The 17,984-nt window shown below is 49.8% G+C and overlaps 1 long non-coding RNA gene across 1 annotated transcript; it reads left to right on the top strand.

Moving 5' to 3' along the window:
• The first annotated feature begins 9,441 nt into the window (after positions 1-9,441).
• On the top strand, positions 9,442-17,119 carry LOC138688604 (uncharacterized). The gene is made up of 3 exons (XR_011327489.1): positions 9,442-9,544; positions 10,130-10,224; positions 16,477-17,119. It is a non-coding gene; the product is annotated as an uncharacterized lncRNA (long non-coding RNA).
• The last annotated feature ends 865 nt before the right edge of the window (positions 17,120-17,984 follow it).

Below are 17,984 nucleotides of genomic sequence, written 5' to 3' on the forward strand. Positions count from 1 at the left end.
AGCCGAAAGTGAAGTGGAAAACTCCAAAGAGCAAAATGAAAAATAAAGAATAAATCTCAATAATTCACTTTACACTAAAAAGGTGTGCCCATGTTTATACACGTCCAATAAAAATACTTATACTGTAAAAGTATTTGATTTTTCCTTTTCCATTACCTTAACTTGCACAGCTCTGAATTCATACCATTAAATTATCTCTCTCCAAAGTACACAGTTATAACGTGACTAGGGGTTTTTGTGCGTGTTACAGAATGCGGAGGGACACCTGGCCAGCTGAGCTGCCCAAGAGAGGTGCTACTGAACTGCCAGGGAAACGCGAGAGGTACTACTGAACTGCCAGGGAAACACACCATTGAAAGCCAGACAGAAAGAAAGTACTTCAGAGCACTCCGTCAAAACATCAGGAAAAAATCCCCGTAACATTCAGTTGCCTCTCTTTTTAAATGTTTAGAAAAATACCTAACTGCTTACATACACCTAACAAATCATATACTACAGCTATTTGGCAGTTACAGTTTAAACAATGCAAGTCAATTTGTAAAATCCCCAGTGCTGCAATACCTCAGACTACCAAAAAGGACTAGCGGGTTTCCTAATGCTTTTGGCAGTACTGAAGCATGCAGAGCAACACGTTTTCATGTTATCTCGACTGTTACAACTGAGAAACCAAAGACCAGTGATGCCATCAACTTTAGGAAGATGGGCTGTGCTTGGGTCTTTGGAAGGAAATTGACTTTTTTTTTTTTTTTTCTTTTTTTAAAGAGAGTGAAAAGTCTCGTTACTGATGACTTCTACTGTCAAGTCAATCACCTCTGAAGATCCACTCTGATGGGAAGTTCATAAAACAAAATTTCTTTGAGTGAGAAAGACTTCCATTCTGGAAAATCTCTTTCCAACTGAAGTCAAAATTACACACTGTAGGTTAAAGGAAAAAAATACATTACTGAAGCAGTAACTCATCAAAAACACCTCAGGACTCACTGTCTCTAGTTACAAGGCTGCTAATGCTTCCTGGGAAAGCCTGGAAAACACATAGATGCGACGCCCGTTTGTCCTGTTTTGTCCACGTCTCTTCTTTGACCTTGATTGCTTTTAGTACAGATGCTAATTATCTCCGTAACGTTTTTGAGTACTACTATAAGATATTTTAAAAAAAACCTCATCGACTGTAAAAGCATAAAGCTTTTATCATGAAAACAAAGTCTGTTTCTTCTGAACAGCTGAACTCTTATGAACAGTTTCTTCCCTCTTTTAGTACAAAATTATTTTCACAGTATCATTTACTAGCAAGCACACAGCAACAGAAGATTATGCTTTCAGGAAGAGAAAATAAACTGAGGGAAGTAAACTTTGTATAGGTGTAACATGCTCCGGAACAGAACTTATTTTTAGTATTTGTGTTAAAATATTTCATGTAAAAACAAGTAGAAGGAGAGTTGGCACACTCTCAGTGTTAAAGTCCATACTGCAAGTACCTTTGGAAAAATGCAGACACACATCGTAGGCGTACCTTGTACTTGCAGGCCACTACGGAATCTTTCCATCTGTCTCGTACCGTCACCGCAGAAGAAAGCGCAACCACGGCGAAACGGTGCCAGCTGACATCCAGCTGAGAGAAGAAAAAAAACCATTAGCACAAAGCTGGGTAGGAATCCAAAGCTGCCTTTTTTTTTTTTGTGAAGGTTTGTGAAGACAGTACGACTGAGCGGAGGAAAAAGTATTTTTGCATCATCTTCGGTACAGTTGTTGACACAGGCCACTAGAGCTTTTGCATTTTTCAGACAACCGTGCCTTTTTTTTTTTTTTCCTTTCTTTTTTGACTCATTGGCAACTTTACTTTCACTAGAACTCACTTTCCTAGATACACGCAGGTGACAGACATAGAGACCTACATACATTTTCTCGAGCCTTAGTATAGCCGAGGCTTCATCACCCTATACGTCCCAAGTTGAGTAGTTTTGCTAAAGAGCACAGCAACACATCTGTCCTTGCGAACTGCCTCGTTGCAAATAAGGAATCATTTTTTCCAGGCCATCGCTCCAAACGGTCAAGATCTTTTAAAACCGCAGTTGTGCCACCAAACCCGCTCAGGGTCCCTCCTAGCTTTTGACCGCCCTGAGATTTAACAGGCACACGCTCCATTCCATCTTCCAACAGCAAAAATACGTTAACGCTCTCGGACCCAGAGCGCAACCCTACGGATGTCCACACACGCACCCTGCCGTTTCGATGAGGAGCCACCGAGCAGCCCTGCGAGCACAGCTGCACGCGCCAGATCGGTTTCCCCTACGCCGCGAGTTACTGGTTTCCGTGAATGTAGTTTCTGACGCTTTAAACCAAAAACCGTATCTCGACGCTTCGCCACAGCAGAAATGACCCATCGCTAGAACGCTACAAAAATGCAGTAACACCAATTGCAAACCCACAGCAGCAACAGCTCCAGAAATATTTAGACCAGGAACAAGGGAGAAAAATAAAACAGCTTCATCTCACGCACAGGGGAGCGGCAGGCAGAGAAAAGGGTCGGCATTCTGAGCCCTTACAGAAAACGGGCATTCTCCTTCCGTTCCTCGGCCCGTCCGTGAAGGTCTAAATACCGCAACACTACTACGGCAACGTCGAGAGTAGGGAACAGCAGCCCTGCCACTGGACTTGCCATTGATCCATGCTATTTACGTAGCAGGACATGTAAGCAGAGGGACACGTTTTGCCACACACAGCCCTGAACTTCCTGAGAATTTACGTTTACCGAAAAAAGCCATTTGGAACATATTGCCAAACGTTGTTTGGCAAGAAAGCTTTGATGCATTTGACACACACAAGTTTTTGGTCACTTGCTATTTGCTTCCTGTTGCTGCTGCTGTTCTTCCTTCAGAAATTCTACTTGTCGCCAAGTTATTCGCTACTGGTTCAAGCATTTGCCTTCCTGGTACTACCAGCACATTCACAGAGGCAAGTAACTTAACTGCTCTTCTACAATTATCCAAACGACAATTACAGCCATGAAAGAGAAGGAGAGGTCAGGCAGCAGAAGAGCTCTGCAGGCTGGCACCAGTCAATACTGCACTCTCTAAAAACAAACAACAACAAAACAAAACCGTGACCCTGTAGCCGCCTTTTTTTTTTTTTTTCCTTCTTCTTTCAGAGCTCATCCCTGCCTCAGCATTCTGTCTTGTCAGAGCATGAAGTGCAGGTGATCTGTACCCTGACGACTTTTGTGTGTGATGAATGCCTGTTCAGAAATAGTCCAGATGTGCAAGAATTGATAGCGTATTTCCATACATTCTGTATAGTATGTTTAAATAATTTGATGGTTTTAATATTTTGTACCAGCTGTGGAAACTGATTTGCTGCTAGGTGACTGTAAAAGTGAGATTTGGTAAATAATTATTAGAAATCTTATACTACCACTATGATTGAAACAATAGACAAAAGTATAGCCAAGCAATTAACTAGTAATTATTCATAAGTTTTGCAGTTCTTTGCTCTTATGAGTAGATGTTCCTGTACGCTAGATGAGAACACTGCTGAAACTGACCACATGCGATTGAAACTGCATTAAGCTTCATGATCAAAGAACCAGGACAAGTATAAAGACTTCAAGGATAGCCAACAAGAACTTCAAATGGGTCGGTGGTCACAAAAGCAGCCCTTTGACACAAACGGATCCTTCATGGCGCATGATCGGATGTAGGCTGTACTAAGATAATCAGTTGCAATCATTTTTATGTATATGTATACTAATCTGATTAATAGGTAATTAGTTATTCTATATAACCTGTTTGTGCTAAAGCTATGGTATGCACGCTAGGTGGAACTGTCCCCCGTGCATCCTGCGCTGCAATAAAGAATGCCTGCTTTCTAAAACTCCAAAACAAGTCTTGGAGAGTTTCTTCGACCAGCTTTTCGGTATCAACTGGTGTCATTTTTATGGTTTTAATCATCATAACTCAAATTTTATTTACTCACACATTTGTGAGGAAACTAATTAACTTTTAGACACTGCCTCTTCTTTTGGGGGGGGTGGGGGAAATGTGTCAGAGACTGAAAAACATTATGATTCAGAGCTCCCAACCATGAGGGAGTGGTGGAGAAATCAATGAAAGCAAAGACCAACAGCAGCAACATCAACTGAAAGTTGGCTTTAATTCCGATCACGTACTTAAGCAACTCTCCAAGTCTATGCCTCGGTCCTAGGAATGACTAGTCCCTTTTTGGAAGGACAAACTTTTTCACTTAAAAGTCCTAGACTGAAGACTCCGCTGAACGGAATGGGGATTGTGCCACAGGACAACATGCCATCAACACTCTTAATGGGGAAGGAAAAAAAAAAAAAAACAAATAAAAATCAAGTTTAAGTACCAGTTCCCATCATGTTTCACTCATTACATTTCTACTGCCATCTAGGTGCTCAAAAATGAACTACAGGGACACCACACATTCCTAAAAATTCAGTTATCATAAAAAAGTAAAAGGCTATTTCCAACTTGCCCATCAAATCAGTATGAACAAAGAGAAACACTCGACCCTGAAGAAGCTAACAGGCAGCTCTGAATTTACCAGACAGGAAATTTCATTCTTTCCCCTGAAACAAAAACACATCAAGGGACCAGTTCAGGAACAGGGCACGATCTGTTAACAGCAATTTTTCCATCAGCTTTTCTGCACTAGCAGCAAATTTACCTTTTCTGTGGGTTTAACGTGGAGCATCTGTAGTGCCCTCGAACTTGCAAGGGTTTCTCTCTGCTCCCCCAGCCTGATATGTACCATTACCTGAGCAGCAAGCGGAATTAACCACGCAGGATTTTCTTCGTGTGACGCGGAAGGTGACACTGGGAAAAGAGGAGACAAAGAAATGAACCTGCTTGTCACACCCAGCCATCGGTGAAAAGACAGGGGAGGATTCTGCCAGAAGGGCTCTGCACCCCAGGAGCTCCCACCGGCCGGTTTCTCTCCCCTTTGCCCGGTACCGAGGGGACGACGACACCTCGCCCGCGCCCCCTCGCAGGGGGGGCTGCCCCAGGAGAGACGGGGGACCCCCACCTCGCTTCTGCCCGCGGGAACGGACCGGGAGAGACCCTCCACGCAGAGAGAGGAGCGCGGCGTGGATTGCATGCCAGAGGGAAGAGGCCGGGCTCCCTGCTGGCAGAAGGACAACTCACCTCCCTGCTGCTCGGAGCGGCTTGCTGCGGACAGCCCTGCCTGCACCCGGCCCCTCTTTGGCCATGCTGGGAGCGCATATTAGCTGATATACGTATTCAAAAGTGAGTGGGATGCTCCAGCGAAAAGACGCTACAGCTAATCACGCCTCCTGCTCGTTGACAGCTGCAGGTACTTTTGCCTCTGGCTAATGCACGCTCCAGACAGCGGACACCCCGCCTCGTTCCAGCTCCCGCTTGCTACAGTTCTGGCTCGTTGAAGCCCCAGCTCCGCACTGAAGCGCCGGCTGATTTCAGCTGCTTCTCCTTACAAGCTCCAGCTACGTGCAACGGTCTGGGCTTTCCATAAGGTTGTATATCAACTGCTGTCAAAACTGGAGCATTGGGATTAAACATCAGAGTTACACGCCGAATAAATATTCGTTAGTTTGCGCGATTAATTACTTAACAACTATTCTGAGCAGCGCAGAAAGAAGAGCTGGACTCAAAGAGGGCACGTGGGGTCTGAAAAGCGCCTTTCCCCCCCACAGACCATCACAGATGTTGAGTTCGGCCTGCTGCGTGCCGGACTCCCAAACTTCGGCGTCCGACACAACCAGACCCCCATCTCCGGGGAGGGTCCACGCACCCTGCCCGCCCCCCGCTTCCCCCCGCAGCCCCCAACACCCTCCCACCCGCCTGCAAAACCAGCCAAGCCGGCTCCCGCTTTTGGCCCCTGCACCAGCTGACTCGGGGCCCATTTGGGAGCCAAAAAACCCGGCTGCTGAGCCCGTTCTCAAGGCCCAAACACGCAGGGCCGGACCTCTGTTTCTGGGCCCAAAGCCGCGCAGCTCGGTCTGTTTCCGAGCCCCCACATCAGCCACGCGAGCCTGTTGTCAAGCCCCAGGAACAGAAAACTTGTTCTCCATTTCTGACCCTGCAGTGCCCACGGGCGACGCCGAGCGTAAGCCACCCCACAGCCCCGCACCCCCGGGGCCCCACACGTAGTTTCGGGGAGTGCTCGGGACCCGCGGAGGGCCCGGCCCCACGCCTCTGCCGGGCAGCCCCAGCACAGGCAGGGCGTCGCTTCACGATTGCCGTTTCAGGCTTTATTTCCCCGCCATCACCGGCACGGCCAGGCCCCCACCCCAAACCCCCAGCCGAAGCACCCCCGCGGGTAGCCGGGCCCAGCCACCCAGAAAACAAGAAAACCAAAGAGGGTACAAGACAGAGACCGTGGGGAAAGGCAAGGAGAAGGACACAGAAACAGAGAGAGCGCGGGAGGGATAGGGAGCAGGACAGAGAGATGGAGCAAGAAAGGAAAAAAGGACGGGAGGCAGAACCAAGGGAAAGAGAGACAAGGACGGGGAGCAGGACAAAGGCACGGAAGAGGAAAAAAAAAAAAGTAGCGACGGGCTGCAGGACAGAGATGAAGGGATTAAATAGACACAGGGAGCATGACAGAAGGACACAGAGAGACAAAAGGGACAAAGAGCAGGCCAGCATCGGAGGGGAAAAAACCAACTGCGATGGGCAGCGGGAGAGAGATACGGAAAAAGAAAAAAATACTGAGGAACAGAAAAAAGAAAGAAGCGACAGCTAGCTAGACAGGCGGACACAGTTAGAAAGGGCGGGAGAGGGAATGGGGCAGAGAAAGACAGACAGAAAAGGCAGCGAAAGAAAGCAAGGCAGAGGAACAGCAAGGCGGGGCGGGGGGGGGAAGGGACAGGGGTCTGGACAGAGATGGAGAAATAAGCAGCAGGGACAGAGGAAAAGAGACAGAAAGAGGGACAGGGAACATGGCAGAGAAGGAAAAATCAGGACAGCGGCAGGACGGAGATAAAAAACTGGGACGGTCCTCAGGACAGAGAGGAATACGAATAAGAGCAGGGAGCGGGACAAAGGGATACAGCGAGAAACGACAGGACAGGAAGCAAGACAGCGCGACAGACAAGAACAATGGGAACGAGAGAGAGAGAGAGAGAGAGAGAGAGAGAGTCTGACAGAGACAGAGACCGTGAGAAGCACAGGGGGTTGGGAAACTTAGAAAGAGAGGTATCAGGAGCCCTGCAGAGAGAGGGAGGGTGAATAAAAAAGGGGCAGGAAGCAGCACAAAGGGTCACAGAGAGTAAGAGATGACCAGGAAGGAGGACGGGGACAGTGAGATCCAGAATGACAAAAATAAACAGCAACAGCGAGCAAGACAAAGGGATAGAAACAGAAAGTAGGAAGAAGAGAGATAGGAAGGCAGGGACACAGAGCGGCACGTACAGGCGCAGAGAGGAAAAGAACGCCAGGGCAACAGGCCAGAGAAATTGGGAGGCGGGGAAAGAGGCGGATGCAGATCAGGACAAGGAGATGGAAAAGGAAAAACCAGCGACTGGCTGCAGGACAAAGACGGGGATGGGGCGGGGGGAGAGGGAGAGGGAGCAGGACAAGAACGCAGAGAGAAAAAGAAAGGGGGGCAGTCGAATGAGAGAGAGAGAGAGGAAGGGGGGGAGGAAGAGGGAGCAGGACAAGAGAATAGACAGAAGAGAGGAGGCACAGGGAAGCAAAATAAAAACAAACAAACAAACAAAAAAACAAACGTCACAGCAGCATGAGAAAGCGAGGGGGTCAGGAGAGGGGGAGGGAGGGACCGGGAGGCACAAGAGGAGTGACAGGGCCCCGAGGGCCCAGGACGCACCACAGCTCTCGCTCTTGGAGCTGCCAGGAGACCTTGCCAGTTCAGACGCTTCTTTCTCCTTCTCTCCTCCCTTGCTCTTCTGTAACTCCAGTCGCTTGGCTGTCCTCCACATAACGGAACACGCGAGCGCCTCGCAGCTCTTACGAGATGAGGCCTCCTAGACACGTAGCCTCGCTCGCTCGCTCACTATGTGGCCGTACCGCGCTGCTGGTCATGCATACAGACCCTGGCGGTCTGACCTGCTGTGGACTACGAGGAGGGATCCTCCCACACCCAGAGAGGCAGGCTCTCTCTTGGCTGCAGCGGGAGGCAGCTGCCAGCCAGATGGCCTGCCGTTTCTTCTTCTTTACCTTTCTGTGGCCTCTCCAGCTTCAGCAGCTCCCGTCCACAGCCAGTAAGCGCTCCGCCTGTCCCTCTGTGCTCCCGCGCCGCGAGGAGAGGGAGGCCAGGCAGAGACAGCCCACGCAAGCCTGAGGCTGCTGCAGTCAACGGCATCCCCGGGGACGAACGGACAACCGCACTCACAGCGTGGCCTCTGGGAGAGGGAAAGAGGCAGCAGTGACCGTTATTACCGTAGCTCGACCCTGGCCGGAGCCCCTCCTTCCGCAGGGGCTTCCGCAGACGCCGCTCGTTCCCCGCGCCGCTGCTAACGGCACCCACGTCCAGGGAGACTCGAGAACATCGCAGGGCCAGCTTGCTGCCCTCACGACAGGGCCCGGGGGCTGCCTGCGGCTACAGCACAGGCTTCAGGGGAGGGGCTGGAGCTGGGGGCAGCCGCACGGGCCGAGCAAAGGCGCCGGGGGAGCTCCGGCGACTCGGGGAGGCGCCCGCTGGCCGCGCCTGGGGGGTGCCCGCCTCCGTCCCCTCTTCCCTTCTATCGGCTCTCGGGGAACTGCCCGGCGCTGCCCTGGCCCGGCTCGCCTCCGGCGGACCGGGAGCCTGCCGCGGCGGCCGCTTCGCAGCTTCCCGTCCCGCCAGCCCTGGGCGGCCAGCGGACAGGAGGCACCCCCCGCCACCGCCCCCGCCGGAGGGGATCGCTCGCCTCACCCGCGGTCCCGGCGCTCGCCCGCTGCCGCCGAGACCCCCGCCCTGCGCGCCACCACGCTGCTCCCAGGGACCGCGCATGCGCCGGAGGGGTCAGAGCAGCGAGCGAACGCCGGGCTGCCCCACGCGCAGGACGGCGCATGCGCCCGGGAGCCGCGTCCGCACGGCTGGTCGGGGAGCGGGCGCAGCGGGAAGCCCGCGGAAAACCACACGAAACCGGTAACGCTCCTGCGTCTGACCTTGTCGGACTCCGGGGGCCGCGGCGGCAGCGAGAACTACGCCGCGCCCGAGAGCCACGCTGCCGCCCGGCCGCCGAGTCCGCGAAAACTACAGCTCCCGGCATGCCCCGGGAGGCAGCCTGCCCTGCTGCCTGGCCCCGAGGGGACGCCGCTTCCGTTTCCGCCCACCCCCACGCCGGCGCAGCCGCAGTTCCCGCCGAGACCCCAGCGCCGCTCCGGGCAGCTCCGGCGCGCTTTCGCCGCCCGGCTCCGGCACGGCGCGGCACCCCCCGCCCGGCTCCGGCTCCGGGCAGCGCCCGCCGCCGCCGCCGCTTCGGCACGGCACGGCACGGCGCGGCCCCGCTACCGCTCCGTGCGTCCGACACGGTCCCCGCCGTCCCCCTCGGGGCTTTCCCCGGAACCCGCCGGCCGACTGCGCAGCCCCGCCACGGGGCCCGGTGAGCACGCGCTCACGTGCTCACAGCCGCATTGTGAGCGCCCCCCCCCCCCGCGCGCACGTGATCACAGCCGCCCTGTGAGCACCCCCCCCCCCCCGCGCGCGCACGTGCTCCCAGCCGCCCTGTGAGCCCCCAGGGCCCCCGGCCTCGGCACAGGCGGCCCCCACCCCCCCCGGGCCACCCCCGCCCCCCCCGGGCCACCCCCGCCTCCGACGTTCGCGGTCCGAGGGGCAGCCGCACCCCGGCCTCCGCTCCGCTCCTGCCTGGGCTCCCACCGGCCCCGCCCCGGCCCCTCCCCCGGCAGCCCCCCCTGGCCAGGGAGGGGCCGTCCCCATCAGCCTCACTGCCCGCACCTGCGGCTCCTCCAGCCCCGGCCCACAGCTGTGGTACCCAAATCCGGAACAAAACTCCTCGACACCAATGTGAACTTAAGCAGCAGGCACTTCCTTGATTGAATGAAAGATGTCAAGAGTCAGCTGATTGGGAAGAGCTGTTAACTGGGGTCAAAATACAGATTTTAATACCCCTCTGATTTTAGTTCTAAGACTTGGCCATTGCCAGGTATCATCTTTTCCATTTACCCAGGTCCACCAGCGAGGCCACAAGGGAGATTTCTTCCAGAGAGAGGATAGAGTTATTAAGTCTAAAGTCCACGAGTTGCCTTTCTCCTTCATGAAAAGGTGAGTGGATCATATATCATCACTAGTCACCCAAACAGTTAAGCCTGAACTTTTCACCTGTCCTTTAATACAGTCAACTCCAAGCGAAATTTTTTCCGTTTGGTCCCGAAGAGGGGACCAAAGATCATGTCAAATATTATTATGCTTTCTGCAAATACATCCCCATCTTAGAGCTTTAGCTACTAGAGAAAGTCTTTGGAGTTTGGGGTCAGAAGAGCTGCAAGTATAAGCCTTCATTCAGCTCTGTTTAGGATCTGTGATTTTTCTCTGGTTGTCTAAACCAGTCTAAATTTCCATAGATGGTCCCGACTCTGGGTGGCTCTAACAAGGATCCTGGAACTCCAGTAAATTCTAGACATCGTTTTATAGTTTCAATATGATCCCAAGTTCCTTTTTGCACTTGTCTCTACGGTTTTGGCAACTGACAGCCCCAAGGGGTGCTTGTACAAGTTTCTCCCGAAGGGCGATTAAATGAATTCTTTTGTCCATGAGGTGGATGGTTTGGTAATGTTATAATTCACAACGCTATAATTCCTTCTTTCAAATTTAAAAAAAATAATTGCCTTTTAAATCCATCCCATTTAATTTGCTAAAATGATTCTCATTGTTCTGCATCTTTTCTCAAGTTTTGGTTAAATTCAATGTCAGTATTCTCCACGGAACTAGATTTTCATCTGACTTTGGAATCGGAAGGCAGGCTTGTTACTGAGGTTAAATTTTGTGTCTTTACAAAACTTTGAATCAGTTACAAAACTAGATTTTTTTTTTTTAAATCCAAATTACAAAAACGGTTAATCTCAAGATTAATAGCTCAAACAATAATTGTTTCATTTTGTTTATCTCATGTTTAGAACCCCTCAAAAAAAATGCATACGCCCTCTAAACACACAAAAAGATTATTGCCCTCGACAATATTCCTAATAGCAACCCCAATATTATCAACTTTACACAGCTGTTTTCCCAAACAGATAACGTGAAACTTACTTATAGATTTTCAGTTTTAAAGGGCCAGTTTCTTTAGACTTCCGGTTTCTTGTTGGTGCTTTCTTTATTCTTGAATAATGAAGCCAAGGTTCTTCTCCCAGACCTTTACTGCTATAAGGGTTGTTAAAATGACTCGATACGGTCCTTTCCACTTCTCAGTGATTTTATATATATTTAGTCTCCTGGTCGGAAGGGATGCGCTGCTACGTCCAGTTCTAAGGGTCCAGCTGTGGAGACATACTGACAAAGTTCTTGAAAAGAATTGCTTAAAGAAATCATAACACCTTTTAAAAACATATCTCCAAAGGCACTCAAGATACTCAGAACGTAGGACTCTTGATACGGTCTTTCATACAACATTTCATAATGACTTAAATTTTCTTTCTCTTCTGGCTATACTCTGATTCTTAATAGAGCCATGGGTAATGCTTTAACCCATGTGAGGAGTGAGGTTTCCTGACAAATTTTACTCGACTGTTGCTTAAGGGTATAGTTCATTCTCTCTCTCTCTCTCTCCCCCCCCCCTCCCCCTGCCCCCCCACTTGCTTGTGGTCTATATGGGGTGTGATAGTCTCAATCTATAGATAATACTTTGCTCAACTTGTCTCACAATCTTTGCTATAAAATGAGGGCCATTGTCAGATGACATTCCTACAGGCACCCCATATTTTGGTATTATCTCTTTGAGCAAGACTTTGAGTACTTCCCTTGCTTTGTTGGTGCGACAAGGGAAAGCCTCGGGCCACCCAGTAAAGATATCAACTAAAACTAGGATATATCCTTCTTTTCAAGGCAATTCTATACAATCAATTTGCTAATATTCTCCTAAAAAATTTCCTTATTTCATAATCCCAAAGATGATCTTATTACTGATTCGGGGATATTTTTATATATAAATTTCACATCCGCTTCTAATTGTTTAAACAATCTTTGTCATATTTCACTTTCTGTTCCCCAATATACTTTGTGATGTTCAGCTCGGCCAATTTCTCTTATTATTGTGGGTGGGACTATTATTTGACCTGTCGGTGTTACAGCCTATCCTGTTCCATTTTGTTAGCCTGCAATCTAATAATTAATTCTTCATCTTTTTTGTTATAATTCGGAGTTTCTTTAGGCAATTTTGTACTTTTCTCTGGAACTAGTGCTAGGATGCCTTTTTCCGCAGCCTCTTTAGCAGCTTTATCAGCCAGTCGGTTACCTGCGTTAGGACCGGTCTTACCTAACTGATGTGCTTTACAGTGCATTATCGTGACTGCTGTTGGTTTTGGAATGGTTTCTAACAATTTCGGTATTTGTTCTGCGTGCTGAGTGGTGGTTCCTTGTGCAGATAACGGTCCTCTTTCTCTCCGTATCGCTCCATGTGCACGTACTACTCCAGAAGCATACTTCTGAGTCTGTCCAAGTGTTGACTCGCTTTCCTTGACTTAGTTCCAGAGCTCGAATAAGAGCTATCAGTTCAGCCTTTTGGGCAGATATCGTCGAAGGCAAAGTTGGCAACGCAATTACCTCCTCGGTAGTTATTGTCTATCTTGATAAACGTTTTCCTTCACAGATGGAACCGCTTCCGTCGGCATATAGTTCCCAATCTGTTTCTTCTAGCGGCACATCTCAGAGGTCCAGTCAGCTGGAGTAAACTCTTTCGATTGTCTGCAAGCAGTCACGTTCCAGTTCTCCTTTAACTTGATCAGTTGTTGAAAATGCAACAGGGTTAACGGTGGTAGTAGTTTTTAGGTAAACATCACCTCGTTCCAGCAACGCTACTTGGTATTTCAGCATTCTGCTAGGGGATAACCAATGCCCCCCTTTCTGTTTTAGCACAACAGTTATCATATGGGAAACGTACAGTAATCCTTTGTCCTCTAATCCTTTGTCCTCAGGTGAACTTACGAGCTTCCTGGATCAGTAGCACAGTTGCAGCGACGGCTCTCGGACGACCAGAGCATCCCAGACTCACATTACCTAATTGCTTCGAGAAGTAGGCCACAGCTCGCCCACTTGGCCCTAAATATTGGGCCAGGATACCCAGAGCTATACCTCTTCTTTCACGAGCAAAAAGTTCAAGTGTCTTTGTGAGATCTGGCAGGCCTAGGGCTGGCACCCCTATTACAGCCTGTTTCCATTCTTGGAAAGTAGCTTTCTCGGCATCGGTCCAATCCGTTGTTTGAGGTTTTGAGCTGCTCCTATAAAGGTCGGGCCAGCAAGCCACAATTTATAATCTACAGGTGACACCACTCAACCATTCCCGGAAATGCTCGTCATTCATTTTTTTAGTCTTAGGTTCGGGGAGACGACAAATTGCCTCTTTTCTCTCAGTTCCCAATTGTCTCTGTCCTTTTAGGATTTTAAAACTCAAATAAGTTTCTTCTTTCTGGGTTATTTGGTTTTTTTCTTTTGACACTCGATATCCACTGATTCCCCAAAAGTTCAAAAAGTTAATAGTTAACTTTGTGCATTGTTCTTCCGTCTCAGCTACAATTAACAGATCATCCATATATTTCAGCAAGATTTCTTGATTATTTTCTTTCTTCCAAATCACTAATTCTCGTGCCAATTGATTTCCAAACACGGTAAGACTATTCTTAAGGCCTTGAGGCAAGACTGTCCACATATATTGTGTTTTTCTCCCAGTCTCAGGATTTTCCCATTCCAAAGCAAAAACCTCTTGACTATTGGGATCCAAGGGAATACGGAAAAAGGCATCTTTTCCGTCTAACACTGTGAACCATTCTTGTTTCTCCGTTAGGGTTGTTAACAAAGTATAAGGATTTGCTACTACCGGATGAATATCTTGTACTATTTGATTTATTGCTCTGAGGAGGTCTTGAACTAATCTATCATCTTTTTCATTAGCCTTTTAACAGGCAAGATCAGGGTGTTATATCTGGATTCACATTCTATTAACAATTTGTATCTTAAAAATTTTTGTATTACCATTACTAACCCTTTCCGACTTTCCGGTTTTAGGGGGTATCGTTTAATTCTTACCGGATTCGATCCTGGCTTTAAATCAACTCTCACAGGTTCTGCTTTTTGGATTTACCAGGAACTTCCCAGTCCAGATGATTGGAATTACAGCATTATACTTTGACTGGTATAATCTTCTGCTGTCGGTAACCGTCCTGTTAACAACAAAGCCACTGCTTCGATACGTTTAGTTTCTGGAATTAAAGTTTTAATCTCTCCACTTTTAAATTTAATTTCTGCCTCTAAGTTCTCAAATAGATCTCTCCTTAACAGGATTTTAGGAGAATTTGGCACAGACAAAAACTGCTGAGTGACCCGTTGCTTTCCTAATGTCATTGTTAAAGATTTAAAGAAGGGTCTAGTTTCTCGTTCACTTGTTGCACCGACACCACCAATTTCTTCAAAACTTAACTCTCCCTCTAAGGTATTTAAAACTGAAAAGGTGACCCTAGTGTCAATTCAAATTCAATTTTCTGTTCTCCCAGTTTAGCTGTAACCAGAGGTTGTGCTGGGAGACTCGCCTCCGGTCCCCGTCAGATACGTTCACTTAAAAAGAACAAATCTACATATGGCACTTTATTCCATTTACTCTCTCTCCTACAAAACAACAGGAACTGCAATATAGTATTGTAACTCAAAGTTCTGTTTGTTTACCATTTTTCCTGCAATTCACCCCAATGTGCCAATAAACGTCCCAACGGTGATGTTTTTGGTAACTTTTCATCAGCAGTTCTATTTCCTGCACTCTTATTCTTAAACAATTTTGCTAATGCCATTATACTTATATACATTCAAATACCAAATACCAAAGAAATGCAAATGACAATTGTCCCAAATAATACACAAAGTCCAACCCAGCAGTAGCTTTCGCTTACGACTTACCGGCAGACGCCTAGGCTTCCGCTGCAGACGGGTACCCTCCAAGCCCCAACCCTGCGAAGCTTTCGCCGCGCCTCACGGGCGGGCTTTCCAAACCAATTCCAAAGAAGCAGCGCCTTACCTTTTTTCCAGGGAACGCTGCGAGGAGCTTTGCGAGTCGAGGGTGATGGTTCTCCCCGAGAATACCTCGGTGCCGGCCGGAGTTCGATCGACGCTCGATCTCGTCCAGTCTCACTCGCAAGGTCCCATCTGGGTCGCCAAAACCACTACCGAAATCCGGAATAAAACTCCTTAACACCAACGTGAAGTTAAGAAGCAGGCACTTTGTTTATCGCAGCGCTGGGGACACGGGGGATCGCTCCTCCAAAGGCGTGTCCCGCTTAGTATCAAAATCCATCAGTTTTTACAGACTTTTCTTGTCAGGTCATTGTTACCTAAGCTCCTTCCGTAAAAATGCATACTCTGCTCGTTCTTAAATTTAACCTTTATAATGATCGGTCCTTTGATTATATAACCTTATCAATATTCTTACTTAAAAACAATCATTGGTCAGTTACACTTAGCTCTGCTGACTGGAATCTTCGATACTCAAATCGAGATGGGAAGGGTAAGGGGGTTTCCAAGCAGCAAACTGGTGTCCACGACGGTTTCCTTAGTTTCCTGAAACAGAACGTAGAAAAACCCGTAACTTCCTGGTGAGGTTTCTAGGGTTAGCTATTTCAAACTTTAACAATATTAAGGTTCCTAGAGTCACGCGAACACAGTTCCTAAAGTTTCTATGGCTACGTTTCAAACTTAACGATCCTATACGTTATGCTTCACAATTTTACTTCTTAATCAAACCTAACTCTTCTATGGGATTAAATTTTGATTTCTTTACCAGAATATTTGCAACAGCTGGAGCCCAGCAGGAACGGGGGGGGGGGGGGGGGGGGGGGGGGGGGGGGCGCGGCCCGACCCCCCCCAGCGCCTCACCTCCTCCTCCCCTGGGCTCCCTCACGGCCCCTCGCCTCGTGCAAAGGGAGCGCAAACGCAGCCCGGAGGGCAAAGGGGACGGGCGGCCAGCGTTTATTCAGTCAGTCGCGTGCCTATCGAGTCCTGCCAGCGAGTCTGCTCCGGGTCTCGGGGCGCCCCCCGGCGCTCCCTCTGCCCCTCGGACACCTCTGATAGCCTATTTCCATACATTCTGTATAGCACGTCTAAATATTGGGATGGTTTTAATATTTTGTACCAGCTGTGGAAACTGGTTTGCTGCTAGGTGACTGCAAAAGTGAGATTTGGTAAATAATTATTAGAAATCTTATACTAACACTACAATTGAAACAATAGACAAAAGTATAGCCAAGCAATTAACTAGCAGAGGTAGGTACTCCTAAGTTTTGCAGTTCTTTGCTCTTATGACTAGATGTTCCTGTACGCTAGATGAGAACAATGCTGAAACTGACCACATGTGATTGAAACTGCGTTAAGCTTCAAGATCAAAGAACAAGGACAAGAATAAAGACTTCAGGGACAGCCAGCAAGAACTTCCAATGGGTCGCTGGTTGCAAAAGCAGCCCTTCGTCTCAAATGGATCCTTCATTGCGCGTGATCGGATGTAGGCAGTACTACGATAATCGGTTGCCATCGTTTTTACGTATATGTATACTAATCTGATTAACATGCAATTAGTTATTCTGTATAACCTGTTTGTGCTAAAGCTGTGGCATGCACGCTAGGTGCAACTATCCCCTGTGTATCCAGCGCTGCAATGAAGAATGCCTGCTTTCTAAAACTCCAAAACGAGTCTTAGGGAGTTTCTTCGACCGGCTTTTCAGTATCAGGGGTACAAGGGAGGAAAGGAGAAAAAAAAAAAAAAAAAAAAAGGCAGCGGTGTGGGAAAGAGGGGGGACCAGGGGAGGGCCAGGGAGGGACCAGAACGCAGAAGAGGGGAGACAGGGCCCCGAGGGCCCGGGGCTCACCACAGCTCTTGTTCTTGGCACTGCCAGGAGAATTTGCCAGTTCAGACGCTTCTTTCTGCTCCTCTCCCGCTCCCTCCTCTTCTGTAACTCCGGCGGCGCGGCCGTCCTCCCCCTAGGAGAACACGCGTCTCATAGGTCTTGCAGGACGAGGCCTCCTAGGCACGGAGCCTCGCTCGCTCGCACGCTACGTGGCCGTACCGCGCCGTCGGTGCTGCGTACGGACCCTGCGGTGCAGCTCGGCGGTCTGACCTGCTGCGGACTACGAAGAGGGATCCTTCCACGCGCGGAGAGGCAGGCTCTCTCTTGCCTGCAGCGGGGGGCAGCTGCTGGCCGGCCAGCCTTCCATTTCTTCTTCTCTACCTTTCTGTGGCCTCTCCAGCTTCAGCCGCAGCAGCGCCTGCCCGCAGCCGGTCAGCGCCCCGCCTGTCCCTTTGTGCTCCCGCGCCGCGAGGAGAGGGAGGCCAGGCAGAGAGCCCGTGCAAGCTTTCCTTGCCGGCGGCGTTTCCTCACCGGGAGGAAGCAAGGAGCGCGGCGGCGCCTCCCGCCGGTGCCGCACTGCCGTTACCGTCGGACGGCACGTGCAGGACAGCGGCAGCCCCGCGCCCTCGCAGCCTCCGAGCTGCAGTACCGAACATTGGCCGCGAGGTGGCAGCGGCGAGCGCTTGGCACAAGGCCCCAGCGCGCATGGGCGGCAGCCCAGCTGCAGTACCGAAGTCTGTTCAATAGGTGGCGGAAGAGAGCGCTGGCGAAACGCGCCGCCACCGCGCATGCGCGGCTCCGAGCTGCTGAACGGCGTTTTGGTTGCTAGGCAACAGCAGGAGGGCGGCAAAAGGCGCCACCGCGCATGCGCGGCTCCAGAACGCCAGGGCCGCGTTTTGGTTGCCAGGCGACAGCAGGAGCGCCGTAAACCGCGCCGCCGCGCATGCGCGGTTGCCGAGGCGCCGTGTCGCGCTTTGGTTGCCAGGCAAC

Source organism: Haliaeetus albicilla, chromosome 2 (assembly GCF_947461875.1).
Source record: "Haliaeetus albicilla chromosome 2, bHalAlb1.1, whole genome shotgun sequence".
Classification (NCBI taxonomy): Eukaryota; Metazoa; Chordata; class Aves; order Accipitriformes; family Accipitridae; genus Haliaeetus; species Haliaeetus albicilla.